Source organism: Amphiura filiformis, chromosome 7 (assembly GCF_039555335.1).
Source record: "Amphiura filiformis chromosome 7, Afil_fr2py, whole genome shotgun sequence".
Classification (NCBI taxonomy): domain Eukaryota; kingdom Metazoa; phylum Echinodermata; class Ophiuroidea; order Amphilepidida; family Amphiuridae; genus Amphiura; species Amphiura filiformis.
In genome coordinates, this window is record NC_092634.1 from 4,018,292 (window position 1) to 4,033,942 (window position 15,651).

Here is a 15,651-nt window from a genome sequence, read left to right on the forward strand (position 1 = left end):
GAAGAGAGGAAGGAAAAAAGGAAACAAGGAAGGAAGGAAGAAAAGAAGGAAGGTAGGAAAGAAAAAAGGAAGAAAGGAAATGAAGGGAGTATGGAAGGAAGGAAAGGAAGGAAGGAAAGAGGGAAATGGGGAAAGAATGAAAGAGAAGGAAGGAAAGAAGGAAGAAAAGTAGGAAGGATACAAGGAAGAAAAATAGGATGGAAGGATACAAGGAACGAAGAAAAGGGAAAGGAAGGAAGGTAGGAAAGATATAGAAGGAAGGAAAGAATGAATGAAAGAAATAAGGAAGGAAGGAAAGAAAAAGGAAGGAATGATAGAAGGAAGGAGAGGAAGAAAAAAGAAAGAAGGAAGGGAAGGAAAGAAGGAAGGAATGAAAGAAGGAATGAAAATGGAAGGAAGAAAGATGGAAAGGAAAGAAAGAAGGAAGAAAATAAGGATGGAAGGAAAGAGGAGGAAACAAGAAAAGAAGGAAGAAAGGGAAGAATGAAAGACGTATGTAAAGAAGGAAGCGATGAAAGAAGGAAAAAATAGAAATGGATCAAGACAAAGATGGGTGGAAGGAAGGAAAGAAGTTAGGAAACAAGAAAGGAAGGAAGGTAGGTAGGAACTTGGAAGGAGGGAAGAAAAGAATGATGGAAGGAAGGAAAGAAGGATAGAATGAAGGAAGAAAGGACAAACTGAAGAAAGGAAGGCAATAGGAAAGGAGAAATAAAAGGAAGGAATGAAGAAAGGAAAGCACAAAACAAGTATGAAGAGAAGGAATGAAGGTAGGAAGGATGAAAAGAAGGAAGAAGAAAGGAAGGACGGAAGGAAGAATAAATGAAAGAAAGGAAAGAATGAAGGAAATATGGAAGAATAATGGAAGGAGGGAAGAAAAGAATGATGGAAGGAAGGAAAGAAGGATAGAATGAAGGAAGAAAGGACAAACTGAAGAAATGAAGGCAATAGGAAAGGAGAAATAAAAGGAAGGAATGAAGAAAGGAAAGCACAAAACAAGTATGAAGAGAAGGAATGAAGGTAGGAAGGATGAAAGGAAGGAAGAAGAAAGGAAGGACGGAAGGAAGAATAAATGAAAGAAAGGAAAGAATGAAGGAAATATGGAAGAACAATGGAAGGAAGTAAAGAAGAAAGGAAAGAAGGAAGGAAGGAAGGAAGGAAAGAAGGAAGGAATAAATCAAAGTATAAAGTGCATCAGCAAATTCAGCATATTTAGTGGTATGCGCCCTGCAGTACAAAATCAACATGTTACGGCATAGAGCACACTCATTCTAAAATGTAAACAGCTTATCTACAGTAGCGTAGCTGCTACACTGAAGCATTGTGCACTTTCTGTTAGAAGCATAAGAGTTTCCACACAAGGTATATTTATGTTTGCTTACTGAACAACGGGCTGAACACTAGGATCCACAACATGCTCATCTATCAAGGCACAGTTCTTTAACCCCAATATATTTTGTACATTCATTGAATGACCTATGAAAATTTGGGGTCAAAATCTCATATTCTGTAACTGGAGGTCAAATTTTGCACTATGATTGTTTAATTGAGGTTAATGAACTATGCCATTGAGATGAGGCCATTGTGGTCCATAGTGGAACAATTATTCGGATCTACCAGTTTATTGATCGTGAAGTCCCGAGTAAAAAATCCACTTGGAAAGCTAACAAACAGAGGGAGTATGGTGACTGAAAAGATCAGACTGATCCACAGAGAAGTCTATGATGCATGTTGATTAATTTCCATATAGCCTAGCATACGATCTTATACAAAATTTATTCTTTTTTTTTTCAAACCTGATTTTTTTTGCATATTTGTAATGTTTACACATGTTCCAACTTGCACCCCGGATTTTTGTGTTTGTAGGTCAAGAGCAAAGTTCGACAAAAAGTCATAATTCATGAATTATGACTTTTATATGTCCGCCTGTAGAATTGCATGTTAAAAGGGCAAAAGGTTACTTTCACTTTATCTTGTTATTTCAGCTCGAATGGACAGAAATCCTTCCCACAATTATTTCAGCATTTTGAGTATAATTTAAAATATGAAGGAAATTGCAGATTATGACTTTTATGCATTGATCATATCTTTTATTTCTCAAAAAAAAAAAAAAAAAAAAAAAAAAAAGAAGAAGAAGAAGAAAATAGAAAAGAAAAACTATGACATACAAGTAGTCTACCACGGGATAGCCTACTGTTATTTTGATGCATCAAAATCGGAATTGAATCGAAATGATTTGAATCAAATCAATAAAAAAAACCAACAGGGAGCCTTGAATTGGAATTAAATAAAAAACATAATAATGATATATGAAGTGGAGAATCGAATTGGAATTTAAACTGGAAATTTGAATCCAATTGAAATAAAAAACCTGAATCGAAATAAGTGGGATGTGCCTTTGGGAATATGTGGAAACTATCATGCTTCTAACAAAAAGTGCACAGTGGCACCCAGTTTGGAAACTTTGCAGCTACACTATAAACCCATACCTCACGGGCATTTGGTTACTGTGCTGATGAGCACCACGTCATTTATGTGTCCGTGATACCGATATCATTTTCCTACATTCCATGAGATGCTCAAGATATGCAAACAGGAACTGTAAGTATGCCTATTAATTTCTCTGTTAGGTCCATCTATAGTAGGGCCTATAGCAGTCGAAGAAATTTATCTATCTACACACGACACACGTCAACTTGACAGCAAAAACGCTCCATGTATTGTAGGCCTAGTCACGATTATCGCACTTTCAGTTTCCCACGCGTTTGAACGGGAATTGGATTGCGGACTTTTTCGATGTCTAGTGAGCAAATTTTTTCAATATTTTGAGAAAATGATGTCAAATTTTATATTCTGTATTGTTTGGTAATAATGTCTTTTGCCAATAGTATGTTTAAAGTTGTAGTTTTGTGTTTTTGATCGCAAAGATCGGATATTTTCGTTCCCGATTCGAATTCTGAACCCTTCGCAAGGGTGCCGATTTCGGCAGAACTTTGACGATAATTTTGCCTTTTTGGACACTAAAATGCTTTCGATCCTTAATTTTGTTTCAACCGAGTCTTAAATTAGCAAGCACAATACGGTTGGTACCACTTTTATATACATTGATGAAATTTTAAAGATTTTTTTTCAAGTTTCTAACCGGCGCAAATCGTTAAGTGTGTATTTCTCATTGACATCCAAAATGGCGTAAGCCAGTCCTCAATATACATAGGTACGGCGTATATAGGACTGGCAAGCGAGTCTATGTAGGCCTATTAATATTATAGCCTTATAGGAGGTATGAAGTTACTCCATTTCCGGAGGTTCTGCGCCCGAGCGCAAAACCTCCAAAACCGGAGGTTCTGCGTATAACGTGCGCAGAAACTCCGTTTTGGAGGTTTTGCGCATGGACGACAGTGACTATTATTATAGTTAAAAACCACCACAGTGTGCGCAAAAACTCCAAAATCGGAGTTTTTGTGCCCGTCGCAAAACCTCCGATATTGGAGTTTTTGCGCATCAAAACTAATGTTATAAAATTGTTTAAACATGCTTAATCTTAATTACTTTTAGTATACGCAAAAACTCCAAAATCGGAGTTTTTGCGCCGGTCGCAAAACCTCCGATTTTGGAGTTTTTGCGCATCAAAACTGATGTTATAAAATTGTTTAAACATGCTTAATCTTAATTACTTTTAGTATACGCAAAAACTCCAAAATCGGAGTTCTGGCGCCCGTCGCAAAACCTCCGATATTGGAGTTTTTGCGCATTAAAAAACTAATGTTATAAAATTGTTTAAACATGCTTAATCTTAATTACTTTTAGTAGGTTTATACGCAAAAAACTCCAAAATCGGAGTTTCTGCGCATCAAAACTCCGATTTTGGAGTTTTTGCGCATCAAAACTAATGTTATAAAATTGTTTAAACATGCTTAATCTTAATTACTTTTAGTATACGCAAAAACTCCAAAATCGGAGTTTTTACGCCCGTCGCAAAACCTCCGATATTGGAGTTTTTGCGCATCAAAACTAACGTTATAAAATTGTTTAAACATGTCTAACTCTTTTACTTTTAGTACGCGCAAAAACTCCGAAATCGGTGCGTCTGCGCCGGTCGCAAAACCTCCGATTTTGGAGTTTTTGCGCATCAAAACTGATGTTATAAAATTGTTTAAACATGCTTAATCTTAATTACTTTTAGTATACGCAAAAACTCCAAAATCGGAGTTCTGGCGCCCGTCGCAAAACCTCCGATATTGGAGTTTTGCGCATTAAAAACTAATGTTATAAAATTGTTTAAACATGCTTAATCTTAATTACTTTTTAGTATACGCAAAACTCCAAAATCGGAGTTTTTGCGCCGGTCGCAAAACCTCCGATTTTGGAGTTTTTGCGCATCAAAACTAATGTTATAAAATTGTTTAAACATGCTTAATCTTAATTACTTTTAGTATACGCAAAACTCCAAAATCGGAGTTTTTGCGCCCGTCGCAAAACCTCCGATATTGGAGTTTTTGCGCATCAAAACTAATGTTATAAAATTGTTTAAACATGCTTAATCTTAATTACTTTTAGTATACGGGCGCAAAAACTCCAAACTCGGAGTTTTTGCGCCCGTCGCAAAACCTCCGATATTGGAGTTTTTGCGTATCAAATCTAATGTTATAAAATTGTTTAAACATGCTTAATCTTAATTACTTTTAGTATACGTAAAAACACCAAAATCGGAGTTTTTGCGCCGGTCGCAAAACCTCCGATATTGGAGTTTTTGCGTATCAAAACTAATGTTATAATAAATGTTTAAACATGCTTAACTTCATTACTTTTAGTATACGCAAAAACTCCAAAATCGGAGTTTTTGCGCCGGTCGCAAAACCTCCGATATTGGAGTTTTTGTGTATCAAAACTAATGTTATAAAAATTGTTTAAACATGCTTAACTTCATTACTTTTAGTAATAGTATACGCAAAAACTCCAAAATCGGGAGCTTTTGCGTCGGTCGCAAAAACTCCGATGGCAGCTTTCGGCATGATGACGACGATGATGAAGATGCAGACTTAATGAATCATAATAACGTTTTGAACAACTTTGTGACTGATGAATCAGAAGCAAAATGGTACCGAGTTTAGGTAAACCATGGGTTTTAAACATTTTGGCATGTTCGGTATGACCTGCAAATATATATCATCATATCAAGTTATTTCAAAAGAAAACGTGCGCGGTAACTTTTACCCATGTTTATTTCAAACGTGCCGCCAACTAGGCAACTTATCGCGCAAGGCGAGGTAGACTTGGCACCCCGCTTGGCACTTGAGATGAGCTATTGAGATGAGACTAATATCTTTATGGAAATGCGATTAGCTAGGCCCTCAAGATGTCATCTTGGTCCCGTTACGGTTAAAGGATAAACTTGGCACCCCGCCGTCCTCGCGTGGCTCTTGAATAGCTTAAACCCACTTGTGAGTATTGAGGTGGGATTATTCTAAGGATAATAATTGGGACTTGTCTTAAGTCGTCTTTAGCAACGTGTGATTAATAAAATGGCACTTATGTCTTTCGGAGAAATGCCATGTCCATCCCTATTCATGTACTGGTATCAGTCGATATCAATGACTTTTTTATTGTCATAAGCATGGCCACAGAGTGCTTCGTGTGTTTAAGGTCAAAAGGATATTATCCTACTTACATACATACATACATCGATTTATATTGCGCCTATACAATTTTAGCTCTAGGCGCATTACAATAAGAGAAAACAAAGAAAGAAATAGCAATGACAAGAAATGGATCAAATTGGAAAAAGATGGGTTTTTAAAAGCTTTTTGAAGCTGGCCAGTGTTTGGGCCTCCCTGATGTTGCATGGGAGGTTGTTCCAAATTCGAGGACCAAAGGAAGTGAAGGCGTTATCGCCAGCTAATTTGATTGTGGGAGGAATGGAGAGCCGTGTAGTATCCATGGAATATCAAAAATTTGAAAAATATCAAATTTTTATAATTTGTCATAAAATTTGTATTATATTGTGATTTTAAAAAAATGAAAATTATTTGATATCAGAAAGACATGCTTTGTATTCAGAATGCAATTCGATAGATCTGAGGTGCTCTCATGTCCCACAAAAAATACTGTCGAAACGCAATAAACGCTCATTTTGGATCCCTTAACGCCACTTGTGAGAATTGATAATTGGAATATTCAAAGCATAATCCTGGGGCTTAAGACATCTTAAGCAATGTGCGAGTATAATGAGATGCGATTAAACATCCCCTTCCTTGCGCGTGTATCGACTTAAAATGTGTTTCCCATTGTCATACTTGGATACACACTGACCACAGAGTGTTTTCTTTACTGAATTAGTTGTTTTGTTCTTTTGTGTTGAAGGACCATTGAAAGAATATCCAATTTAACAATTTTGAAGTCAGCTTTTCAGAAATCGCCCAATATCATTGGCAATATGGAGTTTTTGCGTATACTAAAAGTAATGAAGTTAAGCATGTTTAAACATTTATTATAACATTAGTTTTGATACGCAAAAACTCCAATGTCGGAGGTTTTGCGACCGACGCAAAAACTCCAAAATCGGAGGTTTTGCGTATACTAAAAGTAATGAAGTTAAGCATGTTTAAACATTTATTATAACATTAGTTTTGATACGCAAAACTCCAATATCGGAGGTTTTAGGACCGACGCAAAACTCCAAAATCGGAGGTTTTGCGTATACTAAAAGTAATGAAGTTAAGCATGTTTAAACATTTATTATAACATTAGTTTAGATACGCAAAACTCCAATATCGGAGGTTTTAGGATCGGCGCAAAAACTCCGATTTTGGAGTTTTTGCGTATACTAAAAGTAATTAAGATTAAGCATGTTTAAACAATTTTATAACATCAGTTTTGATACGCAAAAACTCCAATATCGGAGGTTTTGCGACGGGCGCAAAAACTCCGATTTTGGAGTTTTTGCGTATACTAAAAGTAATGAAGTTAAGCATGTTTAAACAATTTTTATAACATTAGTTTTGATACGCAAAAACTCCAATATCGGAGGTTTTAGCGATCGGCGCAAAAACTCCGATTTTGGAGTTTTTGCGTATACTAAAAGTAATTAAGATTAAGCATGTTAAACAATTTTATAACATTAGTTTTGATACGCAAAAACTCCAATATCGGAGGTTTTGCGACGGGCGCAAAAACTCCGATTTTGGAGTTTTTGCGCACGCTGTGGTGGTTTTTAACTATAATAATAGTCACTGTCGTCCATGCGCAAAACCTCCAAAAACGGAGTTTCTGCGCACGTTATACGCAGAACCTCCGGTTTTGGAGGTTTTGCGCTCGGGCGCAGAACCTCCGGAAATGGAGTAACTACATACATGCTTATAGCCCTGTGTAGTAAGAGTATGAGCGGCTTTATATATAGTACACTATGGGCCATTGGGAGCTATTGGTTGTAAATATTCATTGATTCTTGTTGTCTCCATCAGGGAACTACATGAATTTGATATCAAAATGTAGGCCTAGATATTGTAAAGCTCATCACAATTGTTCCCATGAATGCAAGTGGAGCATTAGTGAGAAATTTTCACAGGAAATTCCAATCTAGAAAAAAAAAATGATACTAAACAAGAATTCCCTTTAAAAAGAGAGTGTTGTTCTTATGTGCAGGCTTTCAAAGATTGTGCTTTTTATAGGCACAAAAGCATGGGTATAGGTCTATTTGACATAGAATGCTGCAGCGTGGGACACTGCGCAGGTAACCACACATTGCACATAGAGGGTCTACTAAGGTCAGTTCGGAGGGGGGTGGGAGGTAGGTCTACTCAAGTTTAATTTGTTGGGCAGAAATTTGAACCCATCGATAAAAGTTGGAATTTTCATCAAGTTTTTACAACTTTTCTCCAAATTTTGAGGAAATTTCCAAAATTTTACCTACAGTGAGGCAAAATTTTGAAAAAATGGCATGATCCATATACCAAAATTGGCCTAGAAAAGAGGGGCATTGCTATACCAAAAGGCTGAAAATGCGACACATGGGGCTAGGCATAGATCCGGGTAACCTACCAATATTTTGATGTGGGGGGGGGTGGTCCATACAATCATCCTCCAATGTTGATGCCTGTATAGGGGTTTCTGACCAAATTTATAACCTCTTGGCCATTTCATCCTAAAAAGTGTCAAGTTTTGTGTGCTTTGTGCAAATTTATTCCACATAAATGTGTACCATATTTCACTAGTTTAGCTTTAAATAATATGGCAAAATTTGTACCATATTCACTGGACTTCAAGAAATTTTTTCAAACCCTTTCCCCAATGTCAAAAAGAAATTGACACTACTGATGCTACCCATCAGTATGGTCATTTGCAGTGGCGCACCCAGGCCACTGCTACCCAGGGGCTGGAGAAAAGGTGAACTTTGACGCCTCCAAAAAGGTTGCCCCAATATTTTTTGGTTTGAAAAAGTGAAGAGCAAAAAAAAAAAAAAAAAAGGAAAATAAATAGGCACTAGCAACCTAAAAGCAAAATATTTTATGTATAATTTTATTTGTTTCACAATCTTTGAACTTTAATCATTCTTTTAGCTGCCCCTTCTTCTGCTGCCCCTTCCTTTTTGCTGCCTTAAGGGGCTTGTGCCCCAAAGCCCCCCATATTTAAACATTGATATGTACAGAGTACCCCTTCTGGGAGACAGATGCACTTTACATTGAAAAGTGGTAGGTAATGCCTGAATAAACCAACACTATAAGGGGCTGTGCAATAATTATGAGCCCTATAGGGAGGGTAAAAAAATTTTTTTTGGGGGGGGGCGAAAGTTTTGGCAAGCTGAAAGGGGAGGGTGCAAGAAATTTTTGGCGAGCCGAGGGGGGGGGGCAAGTGATTTTTGGCACACATTCATGGGGTGCCTTTTAAATAAAACACTCTAAAAGGCTTCGGGAAACAGTACGGAAACAATGCAAATTTTCCTACTTGCTGTGCTCGCAACACATATCCACAAGGTTTGCAAATTGGGATCCGAAAAATTTGGCATGTGTAAAGGGATGCAAAGATTTTTTGGCGGGCCGAGAGGGGGAGGCAAGCAATTTTTGGCAGGCCGAGGGGGGGGGGGGATCATTTTTTTGGGGGGGGAGGAGGGCTCATAATTATTGCACAGCCCCTAATGAAAGGTACTTGAATACCACTTTTCAGTGCTAGTCTTGGCAAATTGGCTAGTGGGCTGCAGTGAATGATTCTCAAGTAGCCAATTTGGTAATCCTCAGTTTTGGAGTCTAAATTATTTTGCATGTTTTAGGGTTAGCGTTTAGTTAGCTCAGGGTTTAGGGTTAATAGGGCTAAGGATGGAATTAGGGTTAGGGCTAAGTTAGTTTTTGGGTTAGGGTTAGTGTTTGGGCAAAATAATTTACACTCCTAAAAGCGAGGATCAACACTAATTGTTAAGATGATACTCCAAACAAGTACCCACTATCACATATGTGGGTGGTTTTACATGATTTTTTAATGTAAATGATATGATTGGGCAGAAAAGTGCTTGGTGCTGAAATGAGAAGTTGCTGATCACAAAACCCATTGTTTCAATTTGGAGCTTCAGAGACCTTTCTAATTCAGCTAAATTGCAAGGAAAATAAGTCAAATTACTACTGCTATCAGACACTGCTGCAAAATTGCATGGGTGATGGGATGTGCTGCCACATTGACCCCCATTTTTCAGTGGTGTTGCGAGGGTCACGGTTATCTTTTGGATGAAGGTGTTTAGCACACGCTTGGAAGTGAGGTGGAGAATGTCAGCAGCACAGTGGTCACAAGAGCAGGTAGAAAGGAGTCGTTAAACTACCACATACAAGTCAGCCATATTAACAGATCACGTTGTTGACAAGAATCGCATCATTGGATGGTGGGAGGCCGAGGTCATTGGCATTTGAAATAAGAAAGAGGGGGTGTACATTACACATTGAACAGAGATGAAGGACAGTATCAATTAGCTCACATTTTTGATGAGCAGCAACAGGGATCAAGAAAATGCTGGAATCCCTCTAGCGTCGGTTGTCAGTAGCTGCAGTCACTCCTCATCAAGTCACGATTGACAAAGGCAACAATGTTTGCTGAAACGTACACAAGTAAGTGCTTTTTTTTGGATCAGATACAACAAACCTTGTTTACTGAATTTAATCTACCAATCCTGATGAATTTGTTCAAACAATTTCAGCAAGTTTGAAATTTGACCCTGTATAAAGTTTGATGACCATTTTACTCAAAACCCCCGATGTTTGGGGCTTTGAGGCATTGTATAGGGAGGAAGTACATGTTATCAAGGGCGTCGCGTTGATCGTGGGGGATACAATGTTTGTGAAATATGATCTGGAAGCGGGCATCTCGTCATGCTTGCTCAACTCAGGGTGGTGTCTGAAGGGGACGTGTTCCCTTCAGTGTCTGAGGGTGGTGTCTGAGGGGGACGTGCCCCCCTCAGACATTTGAAAATTTGACAAAAGAGCCCAAATGAAGGCATTTAGTGGATACTTTTACACTATTAATGTGTAAAATGTTTGTTGGAAAAACTTGAAAAATATCCCGGGAAAAATGTTCAATGTGAAGGCTAAATTGAGTGGCGTGCCATTACTTTTTGCCAGGTGGTTGGGGTCAAAGAAAAATTTGCCCAGTGAGCTTTATTCCAGCCAATTTTATTGAGACATATGCATGCGCAGCACATGAAAAATGTCAGTTTCATACTATTTGAATAGTTGATACACATTGCAGGTTTATTTCCAGCGAAGCATGCAAAAATGTGCAATTTTTCACTATTTTATTATACCCAAATCAAGGTCAAGTGTTACCAAAAGTGTGCATATCTTACTAAGAAGAAGGATTTTTTGGTTGGTGAGTTGTCGGAGGGGGGGGGGGGTCAAAGAAAGAAATTTAAGGAGGAAATATTTAATCCCTACTGATTTAATATTTAGTTGGCTTTGTCATGTTTATCTGTAGCTTGTTTACTTTCTTCAATCCTTTTACTTAACTGTCTTTTTACTCAGTTCCTTGAAAACCCTCATTTTCCGGTCTATCCCTGGCACATGTACCAGAAAGGCCTACCAGGGGTAAGACATCTAGGCAAATCTTTTTACTGGTCAAGTTTATGGGGACAATGTGCGTATTATTCACACAAACTTTGATTTCAAAAGTATTCAACTTTGATTTTGATCGACATCAGACTCATTCTGCTTGATCGCATCACATATATGTTCTCCTTGTGCCCCTGGGATTGACGCCCATGCATGTTATCAGGGCTGGATTTACCTTTTGGGGGCCCTGGGCCAGGCCAAAATTCGGAAGCCCAAACTCACGGTAGGCCCCCTACAAATAGGGGGCCTACAATAAAATTGATATTACTAGGACATTTATTTATTTATTACATCTTCTTTAGCCTGGGGATACCCAATCAGTGAACGCTGTTTTCCATGGGTGCCCAGGGAAAATTGTGTGTGAAGCGTGGAAAAAAATTAAAATTTTAGACGATTTTAGCCCCAAATGAAGTTGAATTTTGCTATGCAAAGGGCCAGTGCCTGTGAAGTGTGAACAATTGTGCAATTTTAGCACCAGAGAACCCGTGTCTGACAGTGATTGATTCACCCAGGCTATAAATTAAAGCAACAAACAGCAATTTGGTGCTAAAATTATTATTATTAATATAACCATTATATTATATGGTTTAATTTTTGTTCATTTTCCAGAGAAATATAACAATAAAAACCTTAACACCATGTTGGAATATTTGATCTCATCATTGAACGCATCGACCATCATTTTACTGGTAGTCTCATTCCTGATTTATGCATGGTACAAGAATGTGAGCAGACCTGCAGGACTTCCTCCAGGACCCATGGCGCTACCCATTGTGGGCAATATATTAGGTAAACACTCTTTTTAATTCTATGTGTCCTGTCATTTTATTCGAACGCATAGGTGATGTTGATAATACTGTATGTAGAAAGCGTACGGAAAGATCATCACACATTAGAGGACCGACCTCAGAAAAGTCGACAGAGCGATGTGAATCGGAGACATCAGCACTGGAATTAAATTGCAATTTTCTTTCCATTACCTCAGTTGTTCAACTCAAAATTAAAAAGACATCACACAGTGTCAACACCCTGTATTATAAATATTTTTTCCATACAGCTCCATACTCCGTTGAAATCAATATTCTATTATTGACACAGATAAAGAAAGTTTACATATGCATTGTGTTATAGGACTTGCACCTGGATCTTAACTGAATGGGCTAAATGTGTTCCTTTATACCTATAAAGTATAATTGTAATTCTCAAAATTAATATATCACAATTTTTACGGCAATTTAAAAATCTTTACGGACAAAATGCAGTAAAATATATACACAACAAACAGCAGTCGCAGCTAATTAGTGTATTGCATTTCAAGTTAGTGTACTGGAAACAAAACCTTGGTTTTACCTGAAACAAATCAATTTTTCTTGTAACAGCAACATCATATGGGGTACGAGCATGCACAAATCGTAATAATGTGTAGAATTTAGAAACTCTGTGGTATCTCATATTATGATTATTATTATCTCGAACAAAATCGCGATGCGTAGCTGTTGAAAAAAGAGAGGATTCGCTGTACTATCACAGCAATTTTTGACACAAAGATATAGGGATGATGACGATGTGCATCACATATCTGACATTTTGTGGAAAAGAAATTATTATACCAATCTTTTTATGGAAAAATGGCTTTAAAACACTTCCACAAACCTCTAGAAGTATATCTTTCATGCAAGCTCTAGTTTTTGGAAGTAAGGAGGGGTGGGGTGCAAAGTTTGTGGACTATATACACCTATTGATTGGGTTGTTTGCCAATAAACCTTTTATGTAACTCTTTTTTAAAACTTGTAAGTTTTGATGTACTATCTTATGCAGTGCCAGGGGGCTTCCCCCGGGGCTTCCCCTCTTTTAACTTTTAACATAGTCTTAAGGGGAGGCGATCTTTTGTGCGTAATTATAGAGGGCCAGGGGATTCACTCTATCATTATAAAAAAATATCTGAAGAAATCAAAGAGCCCTAGGAATAAAAATTGCAGTGTAATTCCACGCCAGACACAATTTCTTTTAATGACAAAAATGAATTTTTGTTATCGATCAAAAACCAAACGTTGAATTTTGAATTTAGCCTGAATCCGTAAATATGGCACCTCTCGCCCTTTTTCAGGTCAAGGCTGTTTTAACCATTATGCAGTGAACCATTGTTGAAGCTATTTCACATACATGTTCAAAACACTCTAGAGAAAGAATGTGGCCATATACTGCTGAAATATCTTTTGCTGATTTCGAATGATAATGTCTTAACGTCGTAAATTTTAAGGTCAAATTCCTAAAATCAAAACAAAACATTGAGATGCAGAATCGCAGATATTCCCCCAACTTATGCAATTTCATCATCATGTCAGTGTCTTTATTATTTGTTTGAGGCCTTTTCCAAACAATCTATCTTTACAAAATGCATAATTTTTATGTAAACAAAAGGCTAAAGATAGCATTATGAGATATATCTTTTATTATTACTCTCCTTTGATCATCTGCCTCCGTGGCCGAGCGGTAAAGACCGGGACTGATAATCAATGATGCTTGGAATCGTTGGTTCGAGTCCCATCGAAGCCTGTGGAAACTTTTTTATTTCTTTTTTCTTCAAAATTCATGATCGCATTCAAATGAGTAACTTGTCGGTAAATCGTGTATCGTGTCCTTAAAACATGCCTTATATTTTTCAGAATTGACAAAGGGCCTTTACATGAAGAGTTTAACAAGATCGCCATAAAGTATGGTGACATATTTTCCGTCAAGATAGGGGAGTAGTTGGTGCATCATCCTAAATAATCTTGAGCTAGCTAAGGATGCCTTTTTGAAGAAACCTGTAGAATTTGCTGGAAGGCCCAAAACCTTTACAAGTAAGTGTTAGGAATGGGGTGTAGCCAGTGGTGGTGTCAGGGGGACCAAATGCCCCAGTCAGAATTCTTGCCCCCCCCCCAGTAAAAACCCAAAATTACCAAAATTTTCAGTTTTTGCGGCAATTTGTGCAAAATTTGTTGATTTTTCCCCCTGAAATGATAGGATCAATTCATGGTGTGGGGTCCAGGGGCCCAGTTAAGGGCCTTGGTGGGCCCCCTGATGGGGTCCAGGGGGCCACAGCCCCCTGAAACTCCAGGGGTTTACAGCATTTTTAATGCAAAATACTGTCTAAATTTGCTTTTTTATGGTGAATTCTATATCCATGTCAATTAAAACGATTATGTACGTTGCTGGGGTAGGGGTGTGGGGTGTAATGATGGGGGTGGGGTGGTATTAACATGTATATCCATGTCAATTAACAATTAATACCTTTACGTACGTTGCCAGGGTAGGGTTTGTGGTGGTGTGGGGTTGTTAACATACATATATGTATATTCATGTCAATCAACAATTAACACATTTACGTACGTTGCCGGGTATAGGGGTGAGATAATTTGTGTGGAGGTGTGTGGGGGTTGTTAAGGCATCCCTATGCCTTGCTCATCTCCTACTCTCCTCCCCCTCTCTCTCTCTTTCCTTTTTGCCTTTTCTTTTCCTCCATTTAATTTTTTTGGACAGACCCAAAGGGGGTGTTTCACACACTTAACATCCCCCTGTGTAGCACCAATGGATTAGACAATGTCATGTTTGAAGTTGGGGTTCCACAAAATTTGCCAAGTGGAATGGGGGGGAGATTTTTGCAATTCAAGGGGGGGGCAACGATTTTGAGAATTCACCCTGAAGTACACATTTACAGCCCCATATAAAAGAGAAAGAAAGAGTATCTCAATTAATTCTTATATTTTTTGTTTTTTAGCTGAGTATTTCTCTCAAGGCTACAAAGATATTGCATCTGTCTCACTTAGTCCAACATGGACGCTACATCGCAAGATTACGCACAGTGCTATCAGGTCAGTCAATCAATCAATCAATCAATCAATCAATCAATCAATCAATCAATCAATTGTCTCAGTCCAACATGGACGCTACATCGCAAGATTACGCACAGTGCTATCAGGTCAGTCAATCAATCAATCAATCAATCAATCAATTGTCTCAGTCCAACATGGACATTACATCGCAAGATTACGCACAGTGCTATCAGGTTAGTCAATCAAGCAATCAATCAAGCAATCAATCAATCAATCAATTGTCTCAGTCCAACATGGACACTACATTGCAAGATTACGCACAGTGCTATCACGTTAGTCAATCAATCAATCAATCAATCAATCAATCAATTGTCTCACTTAGTCCAACATGGACACTACATCGCAAGATTACGCACAGTGCTATCAGGTTAGTCAATCAATCAATCAATCAATTGTCTCACTTAGTCCAACATGGACACTACATCACAAGATTACGCACAGTGCTATCAGGTTAGTCAATCAATCAATTTATTGTCCTACTTAGTCCAACATGTCACTACACCGCAAGATTATGTACAGTGCTATCAGGTTAGTCAATCAAACGGTCAATCAATCAATCAATCGATTGTCTCAATTAGTCCAACATGGAAACTACATCGCAAGATTACGCACAGTGCTATCAGGTTAGTCAATCAATCAATCAATCAATTGATCAATCAATAAATCAATCGATCGATCAATCAATCAATCAATCAATC

General features: G+C 37.9%; 1 protein-coding gene across 1 annotated transcript in view; it reads left to right on the forward strand.

Moving 5' to 3' along the window:
- The first annotated feature begins 2,492 nt into the window (after nt 1-2,492).
- Nucleotides 2,493-15,651, forward strand: part of LOC140156644 (steroid 17-alpha-hydroxylase/17,20 lyase-like) — a 41,733-nt gene continuing 28,574 nt past the window's right edge. Inside the window, exon 1 of the mRNA XM_072179580.1 lies at nt 2,493-2,598. The gene's annotated coding sequence lies outside the window, so the exon portion shown is untranslated. The remainder of the gene's footprint in view (nt 2,599-15,651) is intronic.